General features: G+C 37.2%; 1 protein-coding gene across 11 annotated transcripts in view; it reads left to right on the forward strand.

Moving 5' to 3' along the window:
• ZNF385B (zinc finger protein 385B) overlaps positions 1-16,677 on the forward strand; it is a 387,675-nt gene that overhangs the window by 191,583 nt on the left and 179,415 nt on the right. The gene's annotated exons all lie outside the window — the stretch shown is intronic.

The raw sequence follows: 16,677 nt of genomic DNA on the forward strand, positions 1-16,677 counted from the left end.
ACTCCTATGGAATGTATTTTTTATTTCTTCCTGGCTCTCTTTTCCCTAATCTTTTTTCCCAAGAAGAAATGTCCCCGATAAAGAAAAGGGAAACTAATATTCGCTACTTTCCATGAGGCAGATAATCTTTAGGTTTCTCCACAATATTCCCAGTGATAGGGTTCACATCTTAGCCCCTGTTTTACCCTCAGCCCATACGTGTGGTTTCATGCTGTAAGGTTAGCACTCAGGGACCTAGGAGGCCTCTACAGAGCAATATTCGCATCTTCTCTTGCCAACTTACAGGTCATATTTGCAGTTCTCATTAAAAAAAAAAAAAAAACAGTCTTAAGAGACTGTCTTATTAGAATTTGAGTTATTTATTTATTATTTATTGTGGTAAAAGAGGTTGAGGCATTTATGTGCTGTATAATAGAGTGTGTCTATGAGGCTGGAAAAAGTAAAAACTTATTTTTATACTGTGTATTAGCTATATTTTATAATATTCTGTTTGGTATACTTTTTCTTCAGCCTCCAGACACATTCTAGGTAAAGTACTTCAAAATGCAAAGCAATATGTCCAATTAGTAATCGAAAAAAAACCAAATATCTTACTTTCTCTTTTTTTTCCCAGACTTTTTTGGACACTGTTATTATATTTATTCAGTAACTTTTTTTTTTCCAGACTAACCATTAAATGAATTGCTTTACATTTAGAGATTCTTTATCTGAAAACGCATTAAGGAACAGTTTATCCCTACAAATGCCAAATCGTTATATTGTATACCTGAAACTGATATAATATATTGTATGTCAATTATATATCAGTAAAAATAGCTTATCCTATGTTAGTTATCTAACTTTTCAGACAACTTGTATCATTTGACCCTTTTGCCAGATTGTCTTCAAATAGTAAAAAAATCTTGGGAGAAAACACGCACTCTGAAGATATTAAAGTCAGAATTATTTAAACAAGTCAGTGTCTTTATTCTATATTTTCAATTAAATTAACGCATGTCTTTGTGTTTTCATCCTTGAGTAATGTCAATGACAAAGGGGAATCAATGGGCATTGTTTCCAAATGTTTGCCATTTTGATACTGATGATAACTATTATGCTGCTTTTTTGCCTTAATCAATTCTTACCTTGTATCAGGGTATGACTGTATCAATTGTCTAGTAGATTTAATGCCCCTTAGCTGTCTAATAAGACAGGGAAAGGGTTAGCTATCAGTCAGCCAAGTCTTGTGCTGTGACACATTGATCCAAAGAAAATTCATAATGTTGTGTAGATAACCACAAAAGACTTTTGTGTCTTGGTTTCTCACCTTCCCACCTTATTGATTGGCTTTTCTTCTACTTCTGATAAAGGCAATGAATTATCCACTGTGTATGGAATCAACGTGAGTTACTGATATAGCCAAATGACTGAAAAAGGCACGGTGCCACTGTCGAAATGACGGCTTGTTACGGGATTCCTTTTTCAACAATACACCCCACAGCCTGTGTACCAAGTCCAAGCATGAAAGATATCATGTTATCCTTTCAGCATTCAATACTATCTATTCCTTGGGCATTTATTTATCTTCAGGCACCCCTTATCTTGAATAACGTCTGTCACCTTCTCTCACATCTGCTCATTTTTGGTGTTTGTCCCTGAATATAGAAACCCTATGTATCAAGCAAAAATTCTCTTAGACCAGTGTCCTAAACATGGGGCATTGGTATAATGGAGCTAAATGGGAATCACAATTTATTTCTTTCTCTCATACTTCAAACACGCTCTCTTCCTCAAAAACATATTACGTACACACAGTCTTTCCAAGTGAAATCTCTCACTCTACTTTTTTAGTCTTCTAGAGTCTTCAGAGAAACCTTGTTTCTTTGAGTATAGTCTATATATGACAGATGTGACAATATACACAGGTCTTCTATTTCTCAAAAAGAAAAAAAAAGGATGAAATGATACAGTTGTGAAATGGTTTGTGTGTATGAGTTACCGGCTCATGCATTTATTCAACCATATGTAATTGTTGCCTCCTATGTACCAGGCTCCATGCCAAGCCCTGGGTCTCCAGGGGTGATATTTCTTTTCTTCTACCCTAGCAAAGTGGAGAGGAAGGAAATAGATATTATGATCAGAATTATGTTGTACATTTTTACGTAGTACTGATTTTATTTTATTAAGCTGAGCCTTAAACTTTTCAAACCAAAGCATACCATGGGAGAACTTAAAAATCTAGAAAGATATGTAATGGAAAGCAAAATTTTTCTTTCCTCTCTCCCGAACCCTTACCCCCTCATTCCTCAAAACAAAACAAAACAAAACAAAACAAAAAACTAAAAACCTTTGCTGGTAGATCTTGTGCTTTGTTTCTGAGTAGAGCAGAACAAAACAAAAACTAAAACCAAATACACATACGTATATACGTATTTGCAGGCACACAAGTAGTATTGTATGTATGATATATTCTGTACCTTAATATTTTCACTTAGTACTTTATTGGGTGTATCTTGGGACTTTTCCATAGAAGGACTTACATATTTATCTTCTTTTTTAAGAGATATTTAAAAAAATGTAAACAGAATCAAAGGTATAGAAAATGTGTGATATTATAATTCAAGAACATTTATTTTCTGAGTGAGTTATCCTATTGGCTAGGAATATCTTGCTATTTATTTTTTACGAACAAGCTGTATCCTTAGAATACAATGATCAGAATTGGGAATTAACATAGATGCATTTCTACCTCTCCTTTTCAGACACCATTGGGGTTTTAGCAGTTGTCTCAATAGTTAAGGGATCTATTTTTAGTAAAGCTATTCACTTCAAAATCTTTCATTTCATTTAGTTATGTCTATGTAGTACTTGGAAAGGTTTGTTGGTGGTTTCGGTTTTGGTTTTGATTTAATTTTCATAATCTTGACTCTTGAAAATTACAGGCCAATTTGGATTTTTTTAAAGGTCCCTCTTGATTAACTTTAGGTCATGAATCTCAGACGGGAGTAATAGGGAATCAATGCTATGTTCCTTTGATTGAGTTCCTCCAGGTATCAGGTGATTTTAATTTCCCTTATTAGTGATGATGTTCACTTCGATCTCTTTATAAAGTTAGTGTTTTCCCAGCTTTCCTACCATGGAATGACTCTTTTCTTTCCCCTTTACAACTAGGAAGGATTTTGTAGGGTGGCACTTTGAAACCATAAAACTATCCTATTCTTCATAAGATTCCCCATTGGTTTACTTCTATCTGTATAGATCACGGTTCCTATTTTGTGTATTGACTTATAGTCCCTATAGTAATCATCATTTATTTTGATGTGTAAATTGTCCCAGTCTAGGCCACAAGGACTCTCTCAAGCTGACTCATGTGTCCTTATGACCCAGGAGACTCTCTACTTTCTGAATACCTCCTTGCTCTGTGGCACCATAAGATATTTCAGGTTTATCTTGTCCTTGCCTTACATCAGCCCTGATTTCAGCCTTTTCTCCCCGAGTCCCGGTTCTTTAGGTGGATGGTATTTAGAAACTAAGACCTGGGTGACAGATATGCTCACTGTGTCTGGGGATGTTGTTGCTATCAAGCCCTCTCAGTGGACAGAGCATATATATGGCTGTACATGCACACACATACAAACACATACATGTTTACATTTATTTATTTATTTATTTATTTATTTATTAATATTTATTTATTTATTCATGATAGACATAGAGAGAGAGAAAGAGGCAGAGACACAGGAGGAGGGAGAAGCAGGCTCCATGCACCGGGAGCCTGACGTGGGATTCGATCCCGGGTCTCCAGGATCGCGCCCTGGGCCAAAGGCAGGCGCCAAACCGCTGCGCCACCCAGGGATCCCTACATTTATTTTTATATCTCCCTTTCACTGTTTGTAACTCACTTCTCCACAGTAAGAAACTGGCAGTCATTATTATTATTATTATTATTATTATTATTATTTAGGATTTGTTTATTTGAGAGAGAGACACACACACACACACAGAGAAAGAGAGACTGGGGAGGGGAGGGAAGGGGGAAAGAGAGTCTCAAGCCGACTCCGTGCTGAGCTCAGAGCCCCACTTGGGCTCTGTCTCACGATCCTGAGACCACAACTGGAGCTGGAACTGAGTCAGGCACTTAACCAACTGTGCCACCCAGGTGCCCCAATTATTTTTTAATATATCTACATATTTGATCAATTCTGTTGTGACCAACCTCCCATTGCTACTAACCACCTTTTCCCTATACAAATGCTTCCCTCACCCGACCTAGGCTCTGATACACCACGGGGCTGCCAGCAACCTCACCCCCAGTCTGCTCCACCACGTGAAAGTCCTCCCCACCCCACCTGTTCCCCAAGAGCCCATTTGCAGGCTGAGCCCCCTGCCCCATTGTAGTGGCACTGTTTGCCCCACCCAGGCTGCGAAACTAGGTTCTGGGCTGCTCCCATATAGGATCACTTTCATTACCCTACTGGGGCTTTGACTCCCCATACTGGACAATCCTCTGCCAAGGACACCTTGCTAACCTATTCTCTTCTGACACCCTGTTCTGAATCACCAAGTTTCCTCCTTCTCACTCATGCAGACTACACCTTGTTTTACCCAATCCAATAATTTTAGAAAAAAATTATTCAAGGTGAAGAGTGAATTTTACAAAATTATTATCTGCCAGTATTTTAACGTGAATGACTATAGAGCAGAAATAAAAATATGATCACTAATTGTTTTAATTAATAGCTTAGCTTAGACCACTTCTCTTTTCGAGTCTCTGCCTTAACCCTCCCCACCCACACACACATCCCAGCTGTGATCACTGCTGCTGTTAGCAATCACTTTGGCTCTTTAATGTAGATAGTCTCTAAGTTATGAGGTTTATATGAACACTCTATATACCTAAACATCCTCTTCTGGTTTCCTCCATCCCTGGGATCTCCTCGGTTATATACCTACTCTTTCTTGTGTCTGGGACAGCTGCTAATGGAAGGAAGCCTTACTTCAATACTACAGCCACTAAAACAGGAGATTATGGCTCTCTGATCACCTTTTGCTAATTTGGACCTCCGTGATCTCTAAGTCTTAAGACTTAACTATATGGTATGAAGGCCTGGAGCCAGAGGGCTCTACACAGCTCTGGGTATCTCCAGGCTGGGAGCTTCAGGTTGGACATGGTTTGACTTGGCTTTAAGATTAAAGGAGCTTTAGGGTCCTGCACAGACATTTCTTCAAAGAAGACATACAAAGCCAACAGGTACATGAAAAGATGCTCAACATCACTACTCATTAAGGAAATATATATTAAAGCCTCAATGAGCTGTCACTCCACACCTGTTAGAATGGCCATCATCAAAAAGACAAGAGATGCATGGATGAGGAGAAAAGTGAACCCTTGTGCATTTTGATGGGATTGTATATTGGTGCAGCCACTATGGAAAACAGTATGGAGGACCCTCAAAAAATTAAAAATAGAATTACCATATCCAGTAATTTCACTTTTGGGAATATATCCAAAGAAAACATACTCAAAAAGGTATCTGCACCCCATCCCCACATTTATAGCAACATCATTTAGGGTAGACCAAACACAGAAACAACTTAAGAAGTCAAAAGGTACAAACTTGGGGATCCCTGGGTGGCTCAGCGGTTTGGCACCTGCCTTCGGCCCAGGGCGTGATCCTGGAATCCTGGGATTGAGTCCCACATCGGGCTCCCTGCTTGGAGCCTGCTTCTCCCTCTGCCTGTGTCTCTGCTTCTCTCTGTGTCTCTCATGGATAAATAAATAAAATCTTTTTAAAAAAAGGTACAAACTTCCAGCTATAAGATACATGAGACTAGAGAGATAATGTACAGCATGACGACTAGGGCTAACATTGCTGTATGATCTACAGGAAAGTTGTTAAGAGAGTAAATCCTCTGAGTTCTCATCACAAGGAGAAAACTTTTTTTCCTTTTTTCTATTCATTGTATTTATATAAGATTGATGTGAGCTGAACTACTGTGGCAATCATTTCACAATATGTAAATCAAGCCATCATGCTATACAGCTTAAACTTATACAGTGATGTATGTCAGCTATCTCTCCACAAAACTGGGGAGAAGATAAGGTAACAGCATCTATGATGGAAATATACTTGAGGGTTCTTTAAAATAAATGCATTCTGTTGAGAAAAATATACATAAAGTCATCTGGGGAGAAACCAATAAATACAGATTCTAAGAATTGAGAAAACAAAAAGGTGTTTTCTTACACACACACACAGGGAAAGAAAGAAAAGCACTTTGGGGCCCAGGGAATTTGAGGATTCTAGGCTATTTACATTGACAACTTCAGCCATATTACAGTGTCCTGGGCTTTTGTGTGATAACTGGGAAACCTAGTCAGTTTTCTCTGGGGATTCCAACTATAGTAGAAATTCACAGCTGTTTAGTGTTCTATTCACATATAGATAAAATGTAATAAGGGAAATTTGAATTTCTGGATGCTAGGATGAGTTCGTGTCAGCCTGACCTGGAGGGCAGGCAGTCTGTCTCTGTCTAAAAGTCAAAGCTATGACATCTGACACTGGCAACTGAAAAAAAAAATGTTTGTATGAAATTTTAATCCCTAAAAGTTTTCTGCTTCTAGATTATAGCTCTGCTTATAGCTATGGTTATATGTTAAAATAGTATATACATTTGTGGCACACCTCTTTGAAATCTTCTCCCCAAAGGAAGACATTCCTGGCTATCCTAATAAAATGTTAGAATGATAACAAGTGAACTCAATACGTTTTACCTACTAACCAACCTTATTATAATCTGTTTTATGTGTGACATTTGAACGAGGAGCATATTTTGTCATGCATTCATGTCACAAATTGCAGATTGTGATTTTCTTCTGGCACAGTAATGTAGATTTCATTACACTTGCTCCAGTGCCAAGCCCACAGGTTCAAGTGTCTTGGGGTGTCACAGGGAGCAAGTCAGGGAGATTTATTATTGGGTCCTGGGTTGAGGACTCAGACTATAAGCAGCTGTTCACTTATCCATCCATTTCTTCAGTGGATATTTATTGAGCACTTCTTGTGCTCAACACACTGTGTAGTGTGTAACAGGACACAGAGTGGACTATAACATTGGGTTTATGTGTTTAAAGGACCACTCTAGTAGCCTGTGGAGGATGGAATACAGGAGAGGCTGCAAACGTAGGAGAGCAGGCCGGAAAAAATGCAGTGTTGAGGAGCAAGATCCTGATGTGAGGTGAAGGCAGTGGGACAGACCAGATGGAATAGATTAGACCCAAAGTGGTTCTTAAACTCCAAGGGTTGTGATTCCCTTTGATAATCAAATGAAAACCTATGGTCTCCTCTATAGAGAGAAAATGCATGCAGGTGAGCATGTATACAAGTACACTTTCACAAGGTCCCCTTTAGGAAGGTGGGCCCCAGGCCTGGCCCTACAGGTCTCCAGGGACACATGTCCAGGAGTGCTGAGCTGCTGGACTTCAAGACGAGAGAGCACCTGTCAAGCTGGGCTGATAAGGAAGATCTATAGAAGAGGTGTGACTTGAGGTAGGACTTACAGGAAGAGGGGGTTTCAACAGGTCCGGGTGGGGAAGCCACCCGGTGGCTTCAGGTGGCCTTAGCAAGTCTTCCAGGCTTTTGGCAGTTTGTGGATCTTCGTGGATTGTTTGAGGAGCCATAAAGCTTGAGTTTCCTTTTTTTTTTTTTTTTTTTAAATGCTTTAAATCGCTCCTCAAGTTTTATTTTTTTTTTATTTTTTTTTATTTATTTATGATAGTCACAGAGAGAGAGAGAGAGAGAGGCAGAGACACAGACAGAGGGAGAAGCAGGCTCCATGCACTGGGAGCCTGATGTGGGATTCGATCCCGGGTCTCCAGGATCGCGCCCTGGGCCAAAGGCAGGCGCCAAACCGCTGCGCCACCCAGGGATCCCATAAAGCTTGAGTTTTAAGAGTAACTGCTACTCAGGGACTATCGTAAAAGTCCTCCTCTCATGTGATGGTGCATTTTGCCTGATACACAAACCTCAGTTCTTGTTATTATTAGATACATCAAAATACTCTAAAGACAGTAATTCGTGCTCGTGTTTCCCCAGATTGATAGAGGGTTATTTGACAGTGATGGCTTTTCTGTATCAGCAGCCCAAGAATTAGGAACGAAAACCAGGTAAGAACAAGCCCTGAAAAAATTTAGCATTTCCCAACCATATTGTCAGAGTTTCTCCTTTGTAAGATTGGGTGTCACAATACACGTCTCCTAGAAGTTGTCCCAGCTGCTATGCTGAGCCACAGTGTTGTCAGATGGTTCTCTCATTTGCTCTGTAAATCTAATGAAGTGCTAATGTGGAGTGCAACCATAGTATTTTAATGTTTTTCACCAATTTTTCTACCATTAAAATTCTGACATCTCATTCTCTGCCAGGAATTACATACAAGGGTGACCCTGCCTCAAATGAAGCCATCCCCTTGCCAGTAAATAATAATGAGAAACTATAGTACATTTTTTTACACCTTTAAAAAAGTTCATAACAAACTTTAAACAAATTTATGTGGTCTGTAAAATGTAACAGAGTATACAAAAATGGGACTTTTAAGTCAGGAAGTTTAGATATAGTGAGATCCTGTTACCATTTCAAACACATTAAGAGAGGGAAGATGCCAAAAAGGATGATTTTGGGGAAAACAGGAGGAGAGCTGGGGTATTATAGAATTCATGAATCATAAGCCCATCATCTGATGGGCTTAGACTTCCTTCAGGTTTTATTTAAGTCTAATGTCCCAATCCTATCACCCGCAATCCGAGAAATGATAAGAATACAAAGTTGCCAAAATTACCTTTGGAGAATTTGACATCTTGATTTAAATTTTCACAACGAGAGTAAATCTTTGACCAGAAATTGTTTGGAATAGAAAGTTCTCTGAAAGTGAGTTTAAAAAGATTTGTGGCTTACAGGATATAGGATAAAAGTCAGTTTTCCTGTCGCATCTATTTTTGGTAAATATTGGGCCTTGGTAACAGAGATGGAGAGCTCATTTCACACAGTGGCCGCATGCATGCGTCGTTTGGTCTGACTGAGCTATGTGACCTTGGAATGACATGATCTCACTGGTAGGATTGTTCTGAGATTTAAATGAGAGAACTGGGCGTAGATAGGTCTTGGCACAAGGCCTGGAGATAGCACTCACTCAGTAAAAGTTCACAGCTCTCAGTACCTTCATCAAACTCTGGCAGTACTAACAAACAGAACTTCATGGTATCTAGGATGGCGATGAGAGAATGGGTTATATCTGCTTTCCTCCAGTTAGAAGCAGGACTGGAAGCAAAAAAAACAAAACAAAACAAAACAAAACAAAAAAACAAAAAAAAAACCTTTTTTTTTTTCTCTTCAAATAAGTCTCAATTTTAATAAGATCCTCTACATACACATTTGCTACTAAAAAATGAAATAGCACATCAAAAAAAATTACAATTTCTGAAAACCAGAAAAATCTACCTTATGCACACCCTCCCCTAATTATACTCTAACCAAACCACCCCAAGTTTTCTGTGTATTCCTTCTGCACAAGTTACTTGGCTTCCTATTTTTTGATGTTAGATTTTATCTTAATGACTTTAGGCTTCTCAAACACTTAGGCACACTCAAAACCTAGTAGTGCTTCCTTAGGTCAAATTGAAAAGTGGACATAAACTGACACCATTCAAATGCAAACTCAGGACTGGAAGCAGGATTTGAGCTTTCACGTTATTTTCACACGACTAACAAATGATTCCCAAATGTCATCAGGGGAAATATTTGGGAATTTGTTTTATCTCTAAGTGCGTAATCTAATCAAAGAATCTTAAGTAAGTGCCTTGAAAATGGTGCTCAGAATTTTGAATTTTCTACATATATATAGCTGATATTTATAGAGTATCTTCTGTGAGCTAACATGGTGCTATGAGATTTTTTTCGTTTATTTTTAACATAGAGTAAAATGGACCTTTTTGTTCTAGGAATGTTAATATACATGTAGATTTACATAAGTACAATCACAATTCAGTTGCATCACCCTAAAAGTTTCTTTTGTGCTAAACCTTTGTAGTCACACCATCTGGGTGTCCCTAACCCTTGGTGACCAGTGAGCTGTTCTCCATCACTGTAGTTTGCCTTCTCCAGACTTTTACATAAGTAGAACCATAAATATAATACATAGCCTTTTAAAACTGGCCTCTTTCACTCTCTCAAGGCATAAAGTCTTTGGGATTTATTGTTGTTGCATGCATCAATAATTTGTTCCTCTTTATTGCTGTGCAGTATTCCCTTTGATATCCATTTGAATTTGGTAAGGGGTAGTGTTTCAAATATTAGTAGGAATGTTGGAGTCTGAAACCATATCAGTGAACTTTTCATACTATGTTATAAGAAATGCATTGATCTGCCTATACTTTGAATGGATCTTATAACTCTTCATGAGGCTGTAACATCCCGCATTAGTCATTTGAAAAATACTGGTTTCCTGAGATAAGCAAATCTTTCAAATATTGATACATTTCCTTATAAAATACCCAAAATGCACATTCATTGATGTTAATATCAATCAATCTCATCAGAAAAGTCTTGCAAAGCTGTCAAGCTTACAGTGGTTAATATTAGTTTTCCAAAAGATTAATTTTTTTACCTGAAATCTTGGATTTTATTATTGGCCCAAAAAATGTCAATTTCCCCTGAAGATTGATTTCTTCTGGTTCTTTTTTTCCCTAAGTCTGCCAGATTGCCAAGTCTGAAACTATAGTTTGTCTGCCAGTCACTCTCTTAAATAAAGATGGTGTTTCAGAAAAAAAGTGGCTATTTCAATTCACAGTTCAATCACACAGAGGTTGGTTTTTGTTTTGAGACGGTCATGATACTGCTGTTTACAGAAAATGTGCTTTATGTGTACTTTCAGTTTTGTCACATAGAATATTCAACAGATGTTTATGGAAGGGTTGAATTCATGAAATTAAACATTTTATTGCTTTTTAAAGACATTCTTATGATTAAAAATTTTTTTGAACTGTGAATAATAGCAATAAAGACAAGAACTGCTAGTGTAGCGTGGTGCCACTGCCTTTACTCCTCTAAGGCATCAACAAATCCATACACTATTGTTTTTGCACCATCAGTGCAAATGTCAACAAGGTAAAAAAGGCACAGACGCAAGTGTTTTAGGATTTTAAAAATAGTTTTGACCTCACAGACCCCTGACCCTTAGTGGTCTAAAGACTACACTTGGACAACTGCCTGATAGATTATGCTGGATATTGATTCAAAGAAGAATAAGATCATTATGGAATACAGGCCCTATGAGAAGGAGAAAAAAGGATAAAGAAGTTAAGGCATGAGAAGACATAGGTGAAGAAAAAGAAAATTATCGACCATTAGAAGTGAGGAAGATGAGTCTTAACCCCTAGAGATCTTCAAAACAGAATCCTATTTACTGTCTTAAAACATTTACTGTTACAAATGGTTGAAGGTAGAAAACCAAATCAAATAATCTGTTGACGTTACTCCACATTCTAATACTATGATTTTGTGCTCCCAAAGGATTTGTGGCTTATGATATCTCTAAGTAGAGTTGTCTTTGTGTCAAATATTTTCTTCAGACTGATTTTCAATATCTTTGCAAACAAGATTTCATTCTAAATCAGTCTTTAGTTTTATATAGTTTCTTATAGCCTCGCAAAGATGCTGTTCTCAATAACCTGCAGGTTAGAAGTGAATCAAATTCTTTGAAACTGTCAGTGCTGCTAAGGGAGCTATGTGTTGCTCACACACATGCCAAGGATTAATGGGGACAGATAATCTTTGACAGTTTAGGCCTTCTTCCCACCTACATTGAAAGCATCTCGGGCCATGAGAGCCTCTGATCACTGTTTGTTCTACACTGTGGGTCCTGAAATGAAGGAGCTTGACCTTCATTTGGCTCACCAACTGCGAGGGTTGGACAAGATTTGCTCTGGTTGGCAATAGTTCTCTATAAAGATAAGCAGACTATAAATCGCTTTCTTGACTCCTCTCAACCTTTGTATCTGAAGATTGTATTATAGAACTACAAGTATCAGAAATAAATTTTGAATGCTTAGAGACTACAGAAGTTCAATATTGCTGTATGCATGTGTAACATATCCCTTAAAAGGGATAAAATCTAAACTGTATCTGTACAATGGTAATTTCCAAGAGTCAGTTTCTACTTCAGGAAAAGATAATTTGTCCCTTGAAGTTTTAAACTAAGTTACAGTTGCAGACAAAGTTTATCTTTCATTAAAAAATAAATAAATAACTACTGGAAATCAAGGCCTCAGGAATTAAACTAAATATTTGGAGAATTATTTTCTCTTCTAGTTGTTTTCCTGCTACAGAATATAACTAACTCATGGGGAAGATCAAAGAAGGGCAATTAAAAGTGAGTGAGGTGAGGGGTGCCTGGATAGTTCAGTTGGTAGAGTGATTCCTATTTTGGCTCAGGTCTTGATCTCAGGGTCATGGGATTGAACCCCACATTGGGCTCCCCACTCAACGGGGAATCTGCTTGGCATTCTTTCCCCACCCCCTTCATCTGTTCCTCCCTTTGCTCTCTCTCAAATAAATAAATCTTTTTTTAAAAAAGTGACTGAGGTGATATTGAAATGGCAATATCAAGGCCCATCAAAAGGATTAGAATGTCATTTCTTCAAGCTGGAAACCCAAAGGAATATGATTGAAAACTATGAAATGTTGTAGCATATGGATAGGACCAAACATACTTGTTCATCAAATCCCTGAAAAATACCACAAAAGGAAATCTTTGGAGTTCTAAGGAGGCAAATAAAATATAATAAATAAAAAGAATCACTTTCACATGCAGTAGTCACATTATGGAAATCACTGACGCAGTAGGAGGTACAGATCTCTAAAAAAAAAAAAGACTCAAAGAGGATTTAGGAAAACTCATAATTAATAGAGCTATAATAAAAAATATAAGATTTCCCTCAACTTCTATCTTTTGATGGATAAAATGCATGCATAACTTATAAACTATAAATTAGAGAATTTTGAACCAAATAATCTGTGAGTTTGACCTAAGGTGGTAGCGATCATACCACTGTGTTCAAAAAGAAAAAAGTTAAAAATTTAAATTCAAATCAAACTAACGTTAATTATTTTGTTTTTTTTCTATTTCTATTTTCCATAGTTTACAAATTATAATGCTAAATAGAACCTCCTGAGTTCACTTGGTCTATTCTACTGCTCACCTGAAGCAGTTTCAGAAAGGGGATTGTCTACTCTTCCATCATCGCCTTAGAAATATATTCTCCCTCTTAGCAATTTGCTGATCTTTATTTTCAAGTTGAACCTAAATATCTTTCATTGTAAAACCCCCAACTTTTAACTCTGACCAATCTCAAAACCATAGCAAACTGCAAAAATAGTACAAGGAACAATAGTCCATATACTCTCTCACCTAACTTTGCTAAATATTCACTTTTCCCCACACACATGAGCTCTCTTACTTTCTAGAATATGGATTTATGTTTCATGTATTTATGTTCTTACATTTATATCATTAATATGCATACATATGGATATATATTCTCATGCTGAACCATTTGAAAATTATTGCAGACATCAAGACTCTTCACCTCTAAATGCTTTAGCATGGATATTCTAAGAACCAGAACATTCTCTGCAAAATCCCTGAGAGTACTGATAGAGCAATCTTGATAAGAGTGCTATTATATAACAGTCTGCTCATTTCCCCCAGTTGTCCCAATAATACTGTTTTGGTCATTTCCTTCTTTTTTCATTAGAGGATCCAATCAAGGATGCTATGTTAGTCATCATATTCTTTTAGTTTCCTTTAAATCAAACAGGTCTCCAGCCTTTTTTGATGGTGTTGCTGTTCTATATAATATTCATATTACTGAAAAGGCTGGTCTAGTTTTACAGAATGTTCTTCATTTTGGATGTTTTTGATTGTTTCCTCATTAAGCATTTTTGACAGGATATCTACATAGGTAATGCCGTGTCCTTCTCAGGAAACGTAGAATGTCAGTGTGTCTCCATTTGTGGTGATGTTAAGGTAAAAGTAGTATCTACATGATTTTTAATTTAAAAGAAATTTTTCCCCCTTTTTAACTCAAGTATAATCTGTACAGTGATACTTTGAGATTGTATGAATTTCCGGTTCTCCACACTTTTTTTTTTTTTTTTTTTACATAGTGGTTTTGGTATCCATTTATACTGATTTACTTATTGCTATGTGCTTGTAAAATTCTGTTTTTCTATTTCCATCATTTTTTAAAGGTTTTATTATTTATTTATTTATTTATTTATTTGAGACAGAGGGATACAGAGAGAGAGAGAGAGAGAAAGCATGAGCACGGGGAGAGGAAGAGGGAGGAGAGGCGGACTCCCCTCTGAGCTGGGAGCCCGATGTGGGGCTCAATCCCAGGACTAGGAGATCAGGACCTGAGCTAAAGGCAGACACTTAACCATCTGAGCCACCCAGGCATCCCTCTATTTCTCTCCTTATTTTTAAATTTATTAGTTGATATTCTTTGTTTTTTCTCCTTAAAAAAGGAATTTTTAGTATTACTATGTACCGATGACTATACTTTTTCTGCTCAATATTATTGTAATCTATTCTTTTTATTATCCATTACTGTTCACATTGTACCAAATTTTACGAGTGCGGGGGGGCCCTTCAGAGTTGGCTTCTGTTCCTTTTTGATGGGCCCTCGTCAGTTTGAGCACATTCTCCATGGCACCTCTGGGTACTTCAAGCTTGACTTGTACTTTCCTGTCCAGAGAGGGCTCATTCCTTTTAGAATTAGGCCTATGTCTAAAACTTAGATCTGGACAAGAGGTTTGCTCATTACAGTTTGAACGTAATTATTTCCAGGTCCTTGCAAAAGGCTACTAGAAGCTCACATGCACGCATGTACACATACCTATGCCAATATATATATTGTACTATTGTAGCTTTATAATATTCTACTGCTATGCTACTACCATCAGTTTTATTCTAGCATCACGGGGTCATTCCTCCCCTTTCCCCATTCCATACTTCTCTTCTCCCAATCCTTGTACCTACAGTACAATATATTTACTTATTTCCTCAGTCCTGCAATAGTTTCATATCAGCTACACCAATATTGTGACCAACAATAAACTTACTGTGTCAGGTTCAAGATTTCTGGTTAATTCCTTTATTCTTTATTCTTTTTTTTTTTTTTTTTTTTTTTTTTTTAGTATAGTTGACACACAATGTTACATTAGTTACATTAGTTTCTCCTATGATTCTTTTTTGTCCTCGGAATATGTCTCTCTAGATATAGTCAGAATATTTTTAAAACAGCTAATCTGTGGATTAATTCTCTTTTTTTCTCAACAGCTTAATATAGGTTTACATTTACTTGGCTTGTAATATTTAAGAGTTTATTTTCCAGTATTGTTGATTTAATCCACTTTTGAATATGTAAAAACTGCTGTTTTTTAAATGCTAAGAAACCTAAACATTAACAAACTGTATGCAAAATCTGGTGCCACGGTCATCATCATATGCAAGACCTGTTTAGAAACTAGGAGAGGGAAAGCATAAATGTTTTTCTTTCTTGTACTAATAATTTATATTATTATTATTACTATTCCAAGTTCAGGATCAAGAGAAGTTTTTGCAACATAGCAAAATTGCAAGGCAGTATGGAGCAGAAGTTAACAAATTGTCTCTGGAATTAGATTGCCTGAGGGCAAACCCTTGTCCCTATCCCCACACCACACTTGCTGATTACAACCAGGTCAATCAGCTATCTTGTCCTCCTTCCATGTAAAATGAGGATACCACAAAGTTTAATATAAAGCACTTAGTTAAGTGCCCAATGAGTAGTAAGTACAAAATAAGTATTACCTGTGACTTTGGTGGTGCTGACAGTGATGCTAGTGTCAAATTTGAAATGGTGTATTCCAGATATGCAGAGTTACTAACACTAAATTTAATGGCTTATTTTCTTGGCAACTGGATTTTTTGTGGGTTTTATTATTTTGTATTTTTTTCTTTCCCTCACAACTTTTGATGCACAAGGGAAAGTTATGGCTTAGCTAAAAGTTCTGATATTGAGAATGACCTTGTCCTTGTTTTGAAGCATCTGAAAAATAAAAATAAAAATTCCTCCTGTGAAACACCGGTCAGTTGCTGCTGCTGGTCCTGGGGCAGGCTGTCTACCGGGATGCCGAGCATTACAGCTGCTGTAATCACCAAAGCATCTGCTAGAGATCTCAGGGCTGAAAACTAGGTAGGAAAGTCTGCATTATACCTAATAATAGCTTTGGAAATTTTCCTGAAATGCTTGCTGGCAACCCCCAGGCTCGACAGGCACAGCATACTATAACTAAAGCTAGCATGTTGTTGCTACTCTTACTAGTGAGTGTGCTACAACACAAACACACAAACCAAAATAATGGCTAGAAATCATTTGCTATGACTTCTTTATGTTTTCACTTGTAGTACTCTTGGGTTACTGCCAATTGTAGCTAGATATATTTATATAGATATCCTGTATTTTTAATTCACAAACAGTATCTTATAAGCTATAGATTCATATAAACTATTGATGCCACCAGTGAAGAGTTCAGATAAGAAAAAAATTATATCTGACACTATTACTCTCTCAATACACACAGGGATTGCTTTCAAGATGCA

Source organism: Canis lupus, chromosome 34 (assembly GCF_048164855.1).
Source record: "Canis lupus baileyi chromosome 34, mCanLup2.hap1, whole genome shotgun sequence".
NCBI lineage: Eukaryota > Metazoa > Chordata > Mammalia > Carnivora > Canidae > Canis > Canis lupus.